The following is a 20,173-nucleotide window of genomic DNA, read 5'->3' as shown; positions in this document are numbered from 1 at the left end:
TCTTTTTATATTCAACGTAAATTTATATTAAAATTTTTATTGTACAGGGTGGGCCATCTATTGGTACGTTTTTGAATTTCGTCGTATGGCAACACCGAACGAGCTACAGACCCGAAATTTTGACAGTTTATTAGTCATACCGTCCGCGGCACGAAACAACATGTTTTCTCTTGAAGAGCGTTTTGAAATTTTAAAAACTTATTTTCAAAGTCAGTGCTGTGTCGCCGAAACTGTACGAATTTTGAAAAGAAATATGGGTCGTGATAGAGCACCCACCGAAGGAGCTATACGCAAATTGGTGAGGAAAGTTCGTGAGAAAGGGATGTTAGTGGATGACATTATATTACGACTGTTTTGAGTGAAATTGGCGCCGAGGTAGTCCAAAATGTCATTAATAATTGGGGTGACCGAATGGCATACTGTAAGGCCAGTAGAGGGAGCCACATGAACGAAATCGTTTTTCATTCTTGACGCGGATACTTTTAGCTTCACAACAAAAAAAAAATTAATAAAAAATATCAATGTATGCTCATTTGATCGCATTTTTAAAAACGTACCAATAGATGGCCCACCCTGTAATAGAGAAGAATATATGAGAGATTATTTATATATTTTTCTTATGTTTCTGAAGCTTCTTATTCAAATATCTTCTACGTTTGCACATATATTTTAATCGTAACACGATTAAAAAAATTTTTTCCATGAAAAAAATGTTCCATGAGAAAACATATTTTTTGTATGTCAAATTTAATTCTATTATTTGGCATAATAGTATAATTTTCTTATGTATGTATGCTTCCGCATACATACATACTTGTTTGATACAAGTTTCTGTAATAGTCGCTCAAGCGTGCACACGTTAACTTACAATTAGTCGCAAAAGTTCGTGTTCCGCCTAATAATGGATTTGCTCACGAAGAACAAATTAGCGGAACGATATATTTTCCTAGCGCCCTTTGCAAACGCGTGTGTTCTTATACGTAAACGATTATCCGATATTTAATCTGCGTGCGTACACGCCATGAAGGATGTATTGTTATTCGTGATTTCCACATAAACGAGAAAAAAAATACATCGTGTACTTTAATTACGTTTGAGTGTATCATTACACAACAAAATTCTTATCTAACAAATATGGTAGAATTTGTTAACTTTGCAACTTTAAATTGAATCGGAATTTTTTATCTCACTCATTCTCTCTCTCTCTCTCTCTCTCTCTCTTTTGTTCGCTTTTTACATATATCGAAATAAATTATTTGATTTAAAATGCGAATTACTTTTATGAAATATAATTTTAAGATTTACTGGATATATTATCTAATGTAACAAACTATCTAATTTCTCTATTTAAATTACATCAATATTAATTAATTAAATTATTTAATAAGAATTCTGGGAATATATATAAATTTTTCTACTTTTGCAAATTCTTTTTTGCATTTTAATTTTAAATAAAAAATTAGTTTGATATATCATATATGGATATTATTTTAATAGAGCTAATTATTTATTTTTTATTTAATTATATATTTAATTATACATTTTTTATTATTCTTTGGTATAAATATATATTTGTTTTACCAAAACATTAAGAGCTAAATTTCTTTGTTTCAAAAATCGAATTAATAATTTGACGTAAATAAGTGTTAATATGTCACCGATCGTGAGTAATCGGATCAATGACACGGAGGAGAAAATTACAACGTGCGCAAAAGAGCGGAAGTGAGACAAACGACATACGGTAGAAAGAAGCGTGAGCAACGTACACGCGCCCGCGGATTAAAGAGTTATTTGATTCTCGGAGGCGGCCATAATTCTCCCGGGCTATTCCCGTTCCGCGCGCGCTCGCTCGCCCACCAGAATATTTTAACATCAGGGGTGGGTGGCAGCCCGGCTGATTCTGTGCCTGGATGAGTTTAGGTTGGGACACGGGACACATGTACCAACGCACACATGCACATAGAATAGAATGTAGGAGGGTTGGTGGGTGAGAGTTGCGGGTCCGCAACTCCACGCAGCTGACAGCTGTTTCCTCGGTGGGCCGACCAGGCCGGTGGGGAGGATTCAGCCTAGTCGCGCCCCTTCTATAATGGCTCCCTTTTCTTCCTTCCCCTACCTACAGCAGCATGGCTGGCGCAACCTGTCTCTTTCTCTCCCTCTAGATCCAGTTACGTCACATCCACTCTGTCGTCGCTCCTTCTCTATATCGTTGATGACGTCAACCTTGTGACGTAGAAGCGTGGCGTCATCACCGATAGAGCAGTCGTCGATAAAATGTCGACCGCTAGAGGCGCACTGATCGTGACACGAAACTATTACTCCACCATGCGATTTGCATGTTTGTACGGAACATACGAGATGAATTAGTAGGCTTGATGTATCAATGAGAATTCTGTGCCAGACGATAGCTAAAATAGACGATGGTACGAAATAATCTTAGTAAGATGCAACTCTATTTACGAGAGGAAGCTCTTGGCACATGCAATGATTATGTCCACTCAAAGAAATTATTTTATTTAACTTTTCTTTGTTTTAATGCATCTTTAGTTAATAAAAAGAATCGATTTTCAATTTATTCGTTGATTTATAAAAAATATTTAATATATTAACAAGATACGTAAATCTATTTTTTTAACGAAATTGAATTTTTATATAAAATTTTCACCATATTATAGACATACACAATAAAGGTTGACCTAATAGCCTTGCCCATCATCAAGGTCAAGCGTATGTATGTCGATGCCCTTCAGAACCGATTGAGCATGAAAGCGGAAAGAGAAAGGGATCGAGAAACGGGATAGAATGACTATCCAGATAACACATTGAATACTTTCACCACGTGAACGGTGGCAGCATCGTCAACGATAGGCAGCAATCGTAAAACAAGTGTTTTACGAGGCTCGACCGCAGAAGGGGAAACACCGCTATAGTACTGAACGCTGAGTGGGGCTCTCACGGTTTACGAGCGCATAACAGACGCGTTTATGGCCGCGATCACATAGCACGCGCATACCTACGGCTATATAACCGGGTCCCATAACCCAGTACGGAGTAAACAAATCGTAAAGCTCGTTTTCGGATTTACTGACCTGCCGCAATATACGGAAAGCGATACAGAGAGTTAACCAGCCAGCTACTCCAGCCAGCCGGCAGGCAATGATAACCAGCCACTTCCCCTCTTCGGTTCTCTGTCTGAGTAAGAGGGGAACTGTCATGCTGATGGCATGCGATCGAGATATCGCAACAAGCATGCGCGCAAAAGGGTTACGAGCCCCGTAATTGTGACAAATGAAGTAGATAATAGTTCGAGATAAACTGTAGGATATTGACTGAAGAGGCGGTTTTAGTTTATACGCTGGCTCGTGCCTGTCGTTTCTTATCAGTACACTTTGAATAATTTTGTACACCATGTAATTTACGAATAATATATGTTGTATACTTATTATCTTTTACGTGATATTTACTAACAAAAAAAGTAGCTACATGAGATTTCGAAAGTAAAACTTGAGAAATAAATCTCTGAATATATGATATTGTATAAATTAAATTACTTCTATCAAATTTATGCAACAGATACGTTCTTCTGATCAATCGGCCATGATATGCGCGCGCATACATACAATAGTGTAGTGTTATATATGTGTTTACAGTCTACATACATTGAAGATATTTTTGGATCGAACATATCGTTTCAGATATTTATTTAATCTATTAATTTAAAAATTATGAATTTTTTTAAAACACTATTTTATAATCATTTAATAATCAGAATAAATAATTTGTTATTTCTTTTTTAATTATATGTTTAACTTTTTAGATATCATTTACATATTTCAATTATCAATCAGTCAAATGTAATTTTAATTATACATGAAGTAATGATATACGAAGCATTTTACCTAAAAATACTTAATTTCTAATATAAATATACTTTAGGAATATATATATGTATATATATTCCTTTTATTATATTGTTTTCTATTTCGTTTATTTTCGCACAAATATCGATGTCAGCAATATTTTATAGACTTTCTAAGTCTAACAATTAATATTTTGATCTTCAACTTATGCGATGCCTTCATATTTACTATGTAGATAATGATTCTTGGCCATCAAGAGGACATTAAAAAATTTTAATATATATATTACATTAATTAAAAAAATTTGTAATAAAATAATAGGAAAAAATTTATGATAAAATTAATTGAAGTAACAATGCGCTTTCTTAAAACCGATATTATAATTCTTAGTACTTTCTTAATTAATAGAATAATTATTGATTGCTTCTAAAAAATTTTTATAAAATTTTTATTAAAATAAACTCTTATTATAACTGTTGTATAAAATAGAAAAATGTTATAATATTTAAATAAATAATTTGTTGTTTTTTTTTTTAATGAAGCACTCATATTTTATCTCATTTTTATTATAAAGGTTTTAAAAATATGAATGTTTGTAATACTATAACATTGTATTGTACTAAAAGAAATTTTAACTTCGTGGAGCGGAAACACGGCCGAAGCTTTTGCGTATCCGTACAGAGCCGCGCGGAGGTGATTTATTCGAGTTAATTCCAATTCCATTGGAGCCGCGGGGGCAGTCAGAGGGGAGGAGCAGAGAAGAGGCATCCTGTGGGGTGGAGGGTGGATATTCTTATGCAATTTGCCAGAAAGGTTCAAGAACCCGGGAGATCCCGCAATTTATCTTGCCTTATGTTACGCCGAGCCAAGGCAACGGAAGATAGATAGCGTCACTGCTTCCAACCCCGTCCTGCGCCCCGCACCGCACCACTACGGGTCAACCACCCAAACCCCGTACAGACCCCTGCGACCCTTCCCCCAGCCAATGAGGGACGACCGCGGTGGCCATCTTGGATGGAGAGTTATTGAACGAAAAAGATGAGTAAGAAACTTGTTATGGGGGTGCGTTCTCTCCGCACCGTTGGGACTTGGACGAAAGAAGGTGGAGGTAGGGGCAGACGGAGCTTGGAAGCTGCAGAGGGGTAGCTACAAGGGATTGTTGGCGCTATATTGATCAATTGCTTTACCGTGCTTCGCGCTACTTTCGTGATATAAAGTACAATACCCTTGGAGGAGCGATACCCGCTGTGAAGCCAAATGCGACTAATTATATGATGCTTATGTTTCCTAAAACATTTCACGCAGTGTCTGATTTTTTATTTTTATATTGAAGAATATCCGAGATGTCCGACAGATAAATAATACATTGCTTTTAATATCATTAATATTTTTTATATTATATATATTAAAAAATGCATAAAATACTTCAACCATTGTACATATACCATATGTCGTATCTGTATATATATTACTGTTTGACAGACTAAATTTTTATAATCATTTTTTTTTTCATCACATCACATTACTATTATAATTTTAAATAGAATTATATGCTTATTCATTTTAATATCATATTATTATATGTTTTCCTTATTGACTGAGTTGTTTTCTTTCATTCAAAAATTTTTATCTGTATATGCGATCATGAAAACAATACTCACATCAATGGGCGTGTAGAAGGGGCAATGTATGGGTGGTCTGATGGTTGCATTTCACGAATGCTTCACGCGTTCTCAGTTTATGGGCACGTGCGCGTGAGGTGTCGCGTAACTAAGTTTCACCTTGAGGTTTCAACAAATCACCTAAGCCTATCATTTCTAGCCGGGAGGTAACTGCATTACTTCACGCATGCACAGTGGCCGATCGTGAACGATTTGACAATACGACAATTAAGTTGACGTGTTGTGACATGCATCAACAAATAACAAATTATGCATTGCGTAAACATATTAATATTTATAAGTCAGTACGAATTATTTAAATTTCAAAAACTTTATGAAATATATAGCGCCAAACAAACTTCGTATAAATCAATTTCTTTTTACAAATCAATAATCTCGTTAACTAATTTATCTACATATTACTCACCTATATTAATTTATTTCTTGAACATGATTTAAATTTCATTAGATAAACATTTTAAAATATATTTTGCTCTATATAAGAATTATGTATCACTATACATAAAAACACTTTCGTTTTTAAAAATATTAAGATAGCTTCTTATGAAATGAAATATTTTTTTAGTATGTTTTTTATTGGTTTTCAAGTTTAATTTAAAATGTCTTAAATTTTTAAAAGTACAAAAATAATTATCTAATTTTCTAAGGTAATAAAAAAATATTTGTGCCTTTTTTTAATAGATAGAAGAGTGTAGCAATAAATATTATACAGGTTGTCTCACAATTATCGCATTTCCTCTTAAAGTATTCTTGAGGTAATTTTGAGACAAAAATCTTAATACGTGAAAATATCGAAACTACAATAATTTTTTCAATTATAAGCTAACTTTAAATGTTTATAAGAAAAGAACCATTTTACTTTTACAGCTTCTATTATCATTTCTTTCTTTTGAACTGGATTCTTTTCTAAGATCTTATACGAAAATATTGAGGCTGTAATAGTTTTTGAATTATAAACTATCTTTAACCAATCATAATTCAAAAATATTATAACCTCGACATTTTTGTATTAGAATTTTCGTCTCAAAATTACCTCAAGGATACGTTCTTAAGAGGAAACGCGGTAATTGTAAGACACCCTGTATATAAATGTATTTCTTAAATTTGTTTACTAATTCTTTTTAGAGTATTCCTTTTCCTGTATGTAGATCTATTAACGAATATATTAATTATTTTATTAATCTTTTCTTATTATACTATACTATTTCATTGTATTATACAATTTATGTTACAGACATGTGATATCTTTCATTTTTGCCGACATATCGGTCTTTCGATCTTGATTTGTTTTATGTGAACAATGTTCATCAATTCGCTGTAGGATGGCGCTTCTGGCGTCGAACGTATGGCGCGCCATCTATGAGATTATGCTTAAAACTTCTCACGGGAAAACCACGTGCACCGTGCCCACCAGGCGGCGTAGCACACGCCTGTCATGTCCAAGAAAGAGGGGGTGGGGGGGGGTTGGGTCCCCACTGTTTTTCTTATGTGTGAGTGTTGAGAATAGTGGGGGTATGTATACCTCTATGCCATGCCCGCAACGGCGCAGAATCCCATCGATCATTCGTGCCGTTTCCCCGTGTTTCACGCCGCCGTGTATTGCGCGGTGTAGAGAGAGGAGTCGGCCTCCAATGCCCCCCTTCGACCCCGCGCGGCCTCCACTTTGTCTCTGACACGTCCACCCATCTCACCCCACCCCGCGCAAATCTCCCCCTTCCTGTACGACGTGCTGAGTCCGTGACGGTTCGGCGGGCAATGCCGGCCGACCATCACGAGGCCTTACCTTCTCTATTATATTTATGTGGTGGCTTGCGGCCTGAAAGGTTTATATGGTGTCTCCACTCTGTCTCGCGTGCCGCTCCTTTTTTTTCTTTTTTTACTCCCCCTGCCTCTTTTGTATACATCTTCCGCCTGCAATTATTCTGCTGCGAGTCGCGCCGATTGTATTACGTCACAAATTCGTGTCATTATCTATAATTATTGATTAAATGAAACCCCGCGAAAATTTCGAATTAGTGAACGTGGTTCAAATTTGAGAAATATTTAGATTTTGATGGTGTCTAACTGTGCGCGTTATCCTGTGGGTATATTTGGGGATAGCGAAGTGTTCAGTGGATGACACCACGTGTCGATTAAAACCAATAAATGTGCGCCCGAATATCGAGTATCAGCTAATAAAAATGTAAAGATGTTGGACCGTGCTTCAGATATTGTTATTATTATGCCGTGATCTTATCGCGTGTATATTTGGATGAACGTTTTCAACCGGTAAATGATTTTGATGATTTTTTTAATTATCTATTAATTAATCATATAATTATACATATATTGTATTTTTTATCATAACATTTAATTACAATTATTAATAAAAAAAATAGAACTCTGTTTATCTATATTCCTTTTCACAAACAAGTTTATTTCGTGTCGTTTGGAATATATTCGTAGCTAATTGTGAATTCTTATTACCTGAATTGGAACCATCATAGTTCGGACAATAAGATTTACATGTTGTTTGAATACTACGTAACGTGCTCTACTTCAGTTTTCTAAACATCGCTCCTATTATCTAAGTTTTAATAAGTTCTGGTAAAGGGGAGAACTAGAGAACCTCTATTATCCGAATTATTTGATTATCAGAATTATACTATTTTCTTGTCTCATTACATGTTCGAATAAACGGAGTTCTATTAGTGTATGTAATGTCATTATATTTTATTGAAACAACTGTCAAGTTCAAATAAATTTTATACATGAATCTTATAATGATATTTAAATACAAAATAATTAAATAAAATATATTTTTTATATAATTTAATTGATAAAATATTTGCATCGATATCTAATTTCGAAAATAGCAGACTATGATTGGTATTCATAATCAGATCTTATATTCAAGACGTCTTAAGTACAGTCTTACGAAGTCACGAATCAATCAGAGGGCTGTAGCATCTTAAGAGATTATTTAAGACAGTCTTGAAATAAGAGTGGATTATGAATACCGCCCTATGAGTGTTTATAAGATTGATATTTAGGATATATAAAAAAATACAGAATTAAGCAACGTATTAATACAACACATACATGTATATATATATGCGTACAATCTATATATAACAAGATGTAATTTATTGTTTCAGGTAAGTGACGTTGCAACGCCTCGAGCCTCGTGAAGCATGCCCATGCAACTTGCTTGGTATAATGTAAGCAACTTATTTATCATAATTTTTTATCAAATTTTTTTGTTTGCGAATGAAGTAATTGCGAGTAGAATTAATTATAATCTTATATTTTTATTTCCTGCTTTTCTCTAGAATATTTATTTATATTTAAATTCTATTATGCATACGCGTGTACTAAATAATGACATGACACCCGAAACACTATTGTGTCTCCTGATGTTTATACGTCCCTGTATGTCCCTATATCCTGTTACATATCCGCTATGCTCGATCGATACAGAGCAATCGAAGCAAAAAGATAGTTTCTACAACTATCAGATGATAAACCAGAAGATATCTTGAAAACTAATTCTAGTGTGACTTTTCGGCATGTTGGAAACGATTCTTATAATTATCTATTAATTTTGCATTGTATAGCATTTTGTGTGATGTATTACTTCTATGTTAAATTATTAATTTTTTTAATCAGTTCTTTATTTTTACGCTAATACGAGAATATTTTTTTCGTGAGTGAATTCATAAACGGGAAGCTCAAATATAACAATATGATAAACATTATAAAAAGATCAAAATCTTTTTGCACTATAATCTTTATTGTATAAGATTAAAACTAAAATTATATTTCTATATAAAAATTAAACTCATCATTTTAAAATGAATTTATTTATATGAGTTGGGATGCTAAATGGATAACGTATTAAAAAGCATAGGAAAATATGAAAGTTAAAAATATCATTGTTTATCATATTTATGTGTAATAAGTCGGTTATTTCAGTTAAGATAGTCATTAAAAATATATTTTATTATAAAAATCTGAAATTTTTATTGAAGATTGTAAGCAGAGAACACAGTGATATAAAAGAGTCATACACAAGTTCGATTATTTTCTATATTATAATTTCATGCACATAAATATATCATTGAGAGAGAAAACATAAGTACTTATTATAAGTATTATATTATACTATCTACAATTTATCATTATAATGGTATCCGAGCAGTTGATGATTTGAGTATACAGGTATCATGTAGCAAAAGTGTAAATGGAGGTTTAAAGGAGACTTATTAGCGCACACTGTTGGAAGATGAAAAATAAAACAGTCAGATAATAATCAGAACAAGAAAAAAATCAAAAAATAAGAGACTAAGAAGAAGAGATACAGTGAATGCGACTGAAGGTTAGAAAGATGCTTACAAAAGCAGTGCTGAGAAATCCTCGTCAGCAACAGAATCAGGATAAGCCCACACACCCAGCGGCACGTAAAACACGCAGTAAGATTAAATGCTTCATTAATATGATTAAAGTAAAAAGCTATATGAATAACGAGCAACAGTGAATCATCGAATAGTCGGATCCACGAAACCGGTGCATTATTCTGCAGTTCTATTGATACTTTTTAGTTGACACTTTCATATTTATGTAAAATTTTATATTTTACAATAAAAGAGAAATATACAAAATATATTTTTCTACAATTAACATGCGGATAATAAATTTGATTAAATAGCATATCATAAAAATTATATTAAGAACTCAATATTGTATCATAATTTTTCAACTCATTTAGAGGGTCAGAAATGTTCTGTCTTGTCCGTTAATCGAATTGATTTGGCATGCCAGGAAAATTTGAATTGAATGGACCAAACGCGAGGAAAGGGACAGACATGGACAGTTCTGAACACAGCTCCCGGAATGTTTTATGTTGTCTGATTTAGTATCTTCGCTCTTTAAAGAATAAAACTCGTAATAGAGTTTTTTTCAAAAAATGCACCTCCTTTTTTTTCTAAATATTACATGTATTTAATAATTTCATTATGCGTTGCAGTATCTACAGTAAAATAATTAATAAAAGTACAGGTTTCATAACTAATGGGAAAATCGGGAAAGAGATGATTCTACACGAAAAAATAAATTGAAAACGTAGAATAAAATTTTTTCATAGATTCTGTGTTTTCTGGGAAATTGGCTTTAAATATTTGTTGAATACGTGTGTACATTCAACAGATATTTAAATTATGTCTTGACGTGAGCCTTATTGCAGAAAATTATTTCTGCTTATTTTTATTGTATTGGGTTGACAACGCAAAACCAGGATATTAATGCACGATGAATTTTATTACCTTATTGAAAATATTGCCCATTCTATTGAATACATTTTTCCGAGACATAGTTAACATTATGCATGCATAGTGCACATTATTTGACAAGTATTTAAAGATTTAAAATAAATTTTTCGACAGTAAAACTTTATATGAAAAAATTTTTACATTCTCGACTTATTTTTTCACATAAAATTACTTTTCGGTTGTAGCACCAGTTATAGAACACTATATTTTATTTTAAAAGTATACTACAATTACTAAAAATTATTATATTTTCATACAACAAACCTTATAATTTGAAAGAGTACTATGAGATCAATTACTTTAATAGATCTAACGTTATACTCAGCATAGACAATTGTGATAATGATGGTATTTATCGCTCGAAACCACATGTTACATGTCACAGATCACTTCGTTTACACAGGATATGTCACATTGATGCTTGGTGACATGCAAGGTGCCATGCTTGACACAAAGTGCAAGCAAATGCGATCGGCGATTATACACTTACAACGTTACCATATATAAACGGTGCCCGTATAAGCCACGGTAGATATGCATACATCGCGGATACACATAATGCGGTCCAAGGCACGAGGGTAATGCATCTGCCACATGACATCGGAACCTACACTAATCGCGCGACAATCTTCATTGCAATGAAAAGAGGAATAAGAAAGAAGACAAGGAGAAGAAAATCGCATGTATCGCTGTACTCGGTACGCCTTGCAAAGAAAGAAAGGAATGAAGGAGAAAGATAGTGTCACAAACAAGGAAAGTGTGAAGAAGGATACAGATAGACGAAAGAAGATAAGAGCAACAAGATTGAGAATGAAGAAGTGGATTATGTAGCATTTTGTGAAAAAGAAAAAGGAGAATTGAACATATACTGAAAGAATACGGAAACATCAAATATAGAAAAAGAGAAGAATAATAATAACTTACAAACTGTAAAATTCATAATGTTAAATTATATTCAATTTAAATCATTTTTAATTGTTTCTGAATTATTATTGCTCCTATTTAATATCTCGTTAATTTAACTAAAACAATGGAGTTGAACGAAATGTTTAAATTTGATTCAAATTTAAGTTAATTGTTCACTAAGTGCATACGTTAATACGGACGTTGTTACTTTAAAACTAATCACAGAAATGAATTGATTTACATTTACACATAGAAATTAAAGATAACAAGATGTTATTTTTTTAATTCAAGAGATTGGATTACTATTACTCCTTTGATATCTAACAATGTACATATGTTATACAAAGTTAAAATATAAAAATATGAAAAAAAACAATGATAAAAATCATGAAAAATAAGATATATCTGTAATGATGCACACTGCAAAAAAATATGCATATAAATATTGCAAAGCGAAAATAGAGCTATTTTTGTATGAAAATATTCTCTTCTTTTTAATGAGATCATGTGTGATGATTTCATTGATAATAGATAAAAATGGATGGAAATATACGGGTCATTATTAAATGGCATTACACAGTAAATTTTTCTTTTATAGCTAGGGGATAACAATTATGATAATTTTTTAAAACACTATACAAGCAATACTTATTTTTTGTAAAGAATCATCAAATTAATTTTTTATAATTAGAATAAAAAACTTGAAATAACAGGACTCTTAATGTTCAAAATACTACAACGAGATATAAAAAGCTAATAAGAATCAGAAAAACTTAAAAAAATTTCTATTGTTTGTTTAACATAAGTATAATTAAAGATAGATATAATAAACAAAAACTGTACAAAAGTTAAAACGCTACAAAATACAATTACTTGTTTTGACCTTATATTTAGGTTTTCTTCAAATGTATTAGGTGTTGGAATTAATTCGTAGCGTTTTTTAATGAAAGAATGTTATTTATTTCACATGAGCATTAAAAAATACATTAATGAAAGTACTTCCCATCACTTGTAAAACGCTACGAATTAATTCCAACACCTAATACAAAAAATTTTTTTAGCGCAGTAAAAAACATTATTCAAAAATTAAGAAAGCGACTGTTTCGTTTCATAATTAGATGAGTGTTAGAATAAAAAAAATTGCTAGTCAAGCGATTGGTTGACCGATTGCGAAAATTTCTTATTCTCAGAATCTGACAATTGAGAAAATCCATGTTAATATTATAAAAAATCGTCAAATTTCGATGTCAAAAGAGGTAAAAAATTATCACAATTATAAGTGTTTTAACGTCAGTATATAAATTAAAGAGTAAAGAAAAACGTCTAACGTTCTCGACGGATTCAACCGTACTGACTCTCTTTTGACATCGAAATTTGACGATTTTTTATAATATTGACATGGATTTTCTCAATTGTCGAACTTTGAGAACAACAAGAAATTTTCGCAATCGGTCAATCTAATCGTTTGATCAAACCAATCGTTTGACGAGTAATTTTCCGTTTCTCTATTCTAACATTCATCTAATTATGAAACGAAACAGTCGCTTTCTTAATTTTTAAATAATGTTATTTCTGCGCTGAAAACATTTTTTGTACATTTGAAGAGGACTTAAATATAAGGTCGAAACATGTATGTAATTGTATTTTGTAGCGTCTTGGCTAATTCTACAATGTGCTTTTTGTTTTCTATTTCTTGCTGTTCGTCTCTTGTCTTATTGACCAAAAAGGCAAGAGACAAACAGAGACAAACAGCAAGAAACAGAAAATAAAAAGCACATTGTAGAATTAGCCTTTAACTTTTGTATTTTCTACAGTTTTTGCTTATTATATCTATCTTTAATTATACTTATGTTGAACAATGGAGATTTTTTTAAGTTTTTCTGACTCTTATTAGCCTTTTATATGTCGTTGTAGTATTTTTTATAATTAATTAGTAAACTAATTTTTATAAAAAGTGGTTGTTTTTATCTATCAAATTTTACACAACTTGTCTTTTATAACATCCATAATTTAGATTTAAATGAATAATTGATTTACATACACATAAGATTATTGCTTTTCTGAAATTATTAATTAGCTATTACTATTCATGAATCATTTTATGATCCAAGTACGATAATGTCTAATTTCTTTAAAGATTATAATAAACCTTGACACCATCCGCAAATTGTCTACCTTTCACCGCGAGGCAAATGCACGATTTTTTAATTTTTTAAGGATCAGGTCGAGTTTCGAAATTCTAATTCATATGACGGCCATATTAGCAGCGATAAGAAATTGCGGAAACCGGCAGTTGCAGTGGCGCTCTCTGTCGCATGAAACACTGTGATACGCATCTATCGAACGAACCTATGGTGCTATGTCGACCGCACACAGCAAGCAAACCTGTAATTTATTCCTCGACGGCTGCGCGTACCACCCAACTCCAATATAATCATTATAATTATTGTCTCCCCTTCAAATGGGGCTCGATAATAATCGTTTGTATTTGTTACACAGCTCGCATTGGCTCTACTACATCTGTAGAATTTAGGGATGATTTCTTCGAACTGTATCGAGTCATTTTTCTTATATCATACATTAATTTCAAATTGCGCAAATTTCTACACTTTAGTAGATGTCTGTAATAATCTACTACATACGAAATCTGTTACATAATGATAGCGCATTTTCAATATATGATTTAACTTCCATAAATATCTTTGAAATATTGAAAGTAATATATGAAAAGAATAATAATACACAAATATATATATATATATATATATATATATATAATGATAATCCTAATATGATTTCTAATTAATGTGAGACATAATATTAAAATAAAATGAAAATTTGAACGTGATCTAAATCGAGATCCTCTTTTCTCTATTTTTCAAAAATAAAAATATTTGTTTCAATTTTCTCGTACGTTGAGAAAATATAATAAAGATATTACGAATTTAATCACGAATTCCGATCAATCAATTCTCTTTATCCATCATCGTTAATAATCTGTATATACCTATGCCTCGACGTTCGTATTGCATTCGTTTATCTATTGTTGCAGACGTGGTATTATAAATTGCAGCGATCCGTTTACTGTGTTAATTTGTCCGCTTTTCAATTAGCGACCGAACCAGTTCGGCGGCAGAAAATAAATTGAGTGTCGGCGATGGTCGCAGTCCGTTCGTGACTTTCTAAATTCACCACGTGTGTGTCGACTCCTGCTGGTTGAATTGTCGACTCTGCTCCACTGATCGTTTTTAAATTATTGATGAAATGAAATATTACAAAACTACTTCCTTTTAACGTCGCCCATTATTCTCTCAATGTTAAACGAAAAAAATCTTTAAATTTGTAATATTATAGCTAGTCTATAATATCTATTTCACAATTAAAAGTTTGTATATTTTATAAAATTAAAGATAAGTTTGCAGAGATCTACATAAAATATCACAAAAGTAAAAATCTAAAAAAAGTTCAAACATAATACTTTTCGAATCCAATTTAGAAACTGCAATTTGAAATATTTCAAATTGCCAGGTTCTGATGGAGTTTGCCATTTTGAACGAATACATCACTAATTTTGCGAGGGGATGTGAAACCCGATGTAATATTCCGTCATTCAAAAAGCAGTGCCGTGCTGAAGGCAAAGGTAACTTCGTGCCGGCCACCTGCAGGTAACCTGGGAGCGTCACGACGCCGCCGTCGCGACGAGTTACGACCACAAATCACGCGATTTGTAATTGCTACTATCAACTACACGATTTCACGTGGCGATTTCGACCTGCACATGTGGATGAAAATCCATAAACATCGATTCTGTTCTTTGTGAGACTTAACGTCAAATCTTGATGAGAATTTAAATTGTGATGTAATTTGTTTCTTCAAATTTTTGGATAATTTCTGAAATCTAAAAATTATAATTGAAATATATTTATTGATATATATATATATATATACTAATCAATTTTCTATATAATATAACTATGCAAAATGAAAATATTGAATAATTTTATTCTTTATTGGACTATTCATTGTATGTGATTAGAAAGTAAAATAGATCTGTAATAATTAAATACGAGTTTAATTTGAATAACATTTTGATTAAACATACATTTAAATTATACATTTTAATTTGTTTAGATTAGTATGTTGCTAATTCCTATCATAAAAATCATAACGTGTTTAAATTTGTTTGCTACTTAAATTGATTATCATTATATTGTTTAAACATTTATCGTAGTCTTACATATTAGATTCATATTATTAGTACATTATTTAAATTTTTTAATATTTTTTGTTATATGACAAATTATTAAATTTCCTAATAAATTATATTATTATACATATTTATTGAAATAATCAATTGAAAAACGCTATAAAATATTAAATATGAAATACTAAATATAAAATAAATTTTTTTATAATATTATCTTTTTTTCTATTTGAAGAAATAGAGAGATATCGCTGATAATGTCTTTTCGGTCCTTACGACTATACGCATGGGCGTTTCTAGTCTACATTATCATGTAGTATATCACGTACCGTGACAGAACGCGTTACCATTGTAACACGCTTGTTCCTGCGGCGATACATTACGTTACGTCCACGTCCCAGGTATTACTTCGGCTTCCCTCCTCAACATGGCTAGTAGCTTCGTACATGTTAGTAAGCTATGTTTGATTCGTTCGTCGGCGGTCATGGTGGGCTACGTTAAAAGCTTTCCTCGCCATCAAAGTAATTGCAGATATATAGTCTACGATGAAAATTACGGAACTGCTAAAAACGCGCCGCAATTCGGGTATTGTAATAGGCAAGAAAGTTATTTTCTCTCAAATATCAGAAAGAGAAATAGTTGTGAGTTTATAACATATTTGTTATATTTATTTTATTTGCTATGTCTTGTTTTTTAAGATATTAAACATAATATAAACATAATATAAGTCTTTTATATTATTAGTATAATTGCATGATGCGTTACATCATAATTTTTTTATTGTCTTCTTTATTAGAGAGATGTTAATTTCTTATTAAAAAATGTTCAGAGAATACAAAGTAAAATTAAAATAGATATATTACATGATTTTACATGGTGATTTCTACCTGCACATATGGAAATCTACAAACATCAATTCTGTTATGGCTTCGCGAGATTTAACAGCGAACTTTGATGAGGATTTAAATACAATTTTTTTTACGAATTTTATTTCTGGAATTTAACTCTCTATAATTTATTCATCGATATGTGGCAAAAGAATATTTGTACAGAATTTTAATATGCATAATTGTATGCATGTCTTTTAGAATTTGTATGAAAAAGTTTTTATAAAAAATAAAGAAAGAGTTTTTATAAAATATAATTATTTTTGAAGATGAATTTTTATAGAACAAATTAATATAAAATTGTACAAAATCAAAAAAAAAATTGTAGTATTTAGATTTTTGTGGATGATTGTGGATGATATTGGGTCATTTAAAAAGTATCCGTGGTTTTTCATTCAAAAATTGAACAAAAAACCGCGGATACTTTTTAAATGACCTAATATTTTTGAATTTTGTGTAATAGCTGTCATGAAAATTATTCATTAATTTCGTTACACGGAGAGAATTTTTCTTAGAGTTTACCTTGAAAATATGATGGTCGTGGGACAACATTGTATTTCGAAGAATTTTAATGTAAATCTCTCTCATTCGGTAATAAAATTACGATAAAGTATAAAATAAGTTTGATTAATTTTACTGAAGTGCATGGTAAAAATCTTTAAAATATTATATTGTACCACAACTACTATATTTTCAGGGTAAATTTTAAAAGAAAGTTCTCTCCAGGTATAAAATAAAATATTCCAAGACTTTGATACTCGATGATATCTGACGAAGTAGACGTGAATGCTTGTGGATCTCCTGATATCCGGCAGGTCGTATAGGTGCGCGTGATGTGTTTTCCGCGCCCGCTCCTTCCTCCTTCAGCGGCGCTGCTTGCCATCAACATCGCACTTCATAATCCTGGCAGTGTTTCTGCGCGTCTCGATCCGTTAACTTACTCAATCGCTCCGTTCCTCTTTAATATAATATCTGTTTCGTTGCAATTTCCAAAAAGGGGTATTGTCATTGTATTGATAATTACGAATTACGTTATTTCGTTGTCAGCTTCAAGGAAGATGAATAACCGGATGCCATTACTGCATTGTGTGTCTAATTTCTGCTCCACAGTGATTTCGGATAATTGTGGCCTTACGCTTCCGTCCATAGATGTCCAACTTTTATTTTGTGAAAATTAATATATCTGTTTTGCGATATTATCTGGTTCCAGTGCTACAAAATTCTCCCTTTTCAAGTCTAATAAATTTTTTGTTAGAGATTTTTACAAGATTTATATTATAATTTCTAAAACATATATAATTCAAATGGCATTGATAATACATAATATCGTACGAAACATTTTATGATAATTCTGTCAATAATTCTTGACGTTTACTGTGTCTATTCTCGTGTAGAAATCCACACGTGCGAAAGATATTTGTAACTGGCCACCCATGACTTAAACTGGTTTCGTATATCGCATCGGAGAAATTATCGTTTGCGTATAAATATATTTTAATTAATAGCAGTATGTTATTAGCAATTGTATAATAACAACATGAGCTTTTTCTTCATCATTCACGGTTTACTTATCTATTTCCCGTTTCATCTATTAGCATTTTCTTAACACGACGAAGTTATTCTTATCACTCCATTACAATACAAAGTTAAATACGTCAAAATGTTAATTGTTGTAAAAACTATTTTCAACTTGAAGTGTATGTTGAATATTTTAAAGTAACTGCTGCTTAAAAAGAGAAGAATCAAACGATTGGTAAGTTGACACAATATGATATTTGTATGTATTATCTTATCTATCTATATATATATATATATATATATATATATATATAAAATAATTATTTATAAAATATTATTTTAATAAGAAGTTTTAATATATTTGATATAGTAAGTTAATATATTTGATATGTAAGTATAAATATTGACAAATTATGTAAATATTTAGATCAAGATTTAATATCCTATTTTATACATACACGTAACACTATTATCTTTTTAAAAATTTTGCTCTATATTTTATTTTGAACATCTCTCTTAAGAAATTAATGACTAAGTTGTTTCTTTAACAATGTTAGAAGAAATTTTATAATTTTTTAAATTTACTAAGTAGTGTAAATTTTATTTCTGAGACTAGACAGAAAAGATCTATAATCTCTATAAGATTATGTAATGGAAAATATATTTAAAAAATTTTTAATAAAATTTATTTTGTGTAATAAACTTTTGTCTAAATTAAGATATGCATATCTCATGGTATATTTATTTATTTTAATGCTTGTAATTCTTTTTTATAATATAATTATTATTTTTTATTATTCTTCTCTCTCACTTTCTCCTTTTATCATGTTTTTTTTTATATATAAAATCTAAAGCCGTTATTATAAAAAAATAAGGAATAAATAATTTATATAATTTTCTAATATTGTGCCAATTTGCATTTTCCTGATATAAATAAAAAAGTAAAGAGAATAAAAGAATTTCCTTATTCTTTGATAGGTAGATTAAAAAAGAAGGAAAGAGAGAGAGAGAGAAGAAGGAAGAGGCGAGATTGGATAGAAGGATAGGTGTAATTTACCCTTGAGGCCCCGTGGGTGGTTGCTTGGTTCTTGGTTCTGCTGTACAGGATTGGTTAGACGTTTGACAGTTGACGGATGATGAGGCGGCCTTTCAGTCTCCCTTCCGTTCCCCTTTTACGCCCCCAACGTACTGATTTAGTCTCAGATTCGGTTTCTGGCGCGTTCATTATCTGCCGTGAGGCAAAGTAGAACCGGGCATAACGGGATTATTACCTGAAATAGGCACATACGTCATATACTTTTGGTTTTTTTTTACCCATTCTTTATTCGATCCTGCTTCCTGTGGGTCGACTAAAAATTGGTGTTTTATTTGTTGTCTTGTCTTTCTCACCCATTATTACAGGATTTAGAATTTTGAAAAAAGAACATAAAAGTGCTTAAGCTATACGTTACATGTGCAAGTTACGTATGTGTAAGTACTATAAGTATATACAGAGGATTTAAATTACGTATTTATTTTTCAATGTAGCAAACATAGAAATTAGTTATCAGTATTAAAATTAAGTGAATTTTGTAACATGCAAATAAAAAAGTTTTTAGAATTTATATATATATATATATATATATATATATACACAAAAGATATATTCACTAACAAAATATTTAATTAATTATTTAAACTTAAAAAATTTGATACAACAAATTGTATGAGTTGATTTATCTAATATAGTCAAGCGTGAATATTATATATGCTTTCTAACTCTCGACTGTTTTTTTTATCATCGTGTACATAAATCTTTTATCTTTTATCT

General features: G+C 31.2%; 1 protein-coding gene across 9 annotated transcripts in view; it reads left to right on the top strand.

Annotated features, from left to right (window-relative positions):
- Antp (homeotic protein antennapedia) overlaps positions 1–20,173 on the top strand; it is a 219,082-nt gene that overhangs the window by 81,143 nt on the left and 117,766 nt on the right. For 3 of the 9 annotated variants that reach the window (XM_087403011.1, XM_087403012.1, XM_087403013.1), the window contains exon 2: positions 8,680–8,742. The exons of 4 other annotated variants lie outside the window; for them this stretch is intronic. The gene's annotated coding sequence lies outside the window, so the exon portion shown is untranslated. Of the gene's footprint in view, positions 1–7,346; positions 7,811–8,679; positions 8,743–17,515; positions 18,599–20,173 lie in introns of those variants that run through there. 2 more of the 9 variants (XM_011058043.2, XM_011058044.2) reach the window with 2 other exon arrangements.

Source organism: Acromyrmex echinatior, chromosome 2 (assembly GCF_024713525.1).
Source record: "Acromyrmex echinatior isolate Ae372 chromosome 2, ASM2471352v2, whole genome shotgun sequence".
Taxonomy (NCBI): Eukaryota; Metazoa; Arthropoda; class Insecta; order Hymenoptera; family Formicidae; genus Acromyrmex; species Acromyrmex echinatior.
This window is presented reverse-complemented; position numbering and strand designations above follow the sequence as displayed.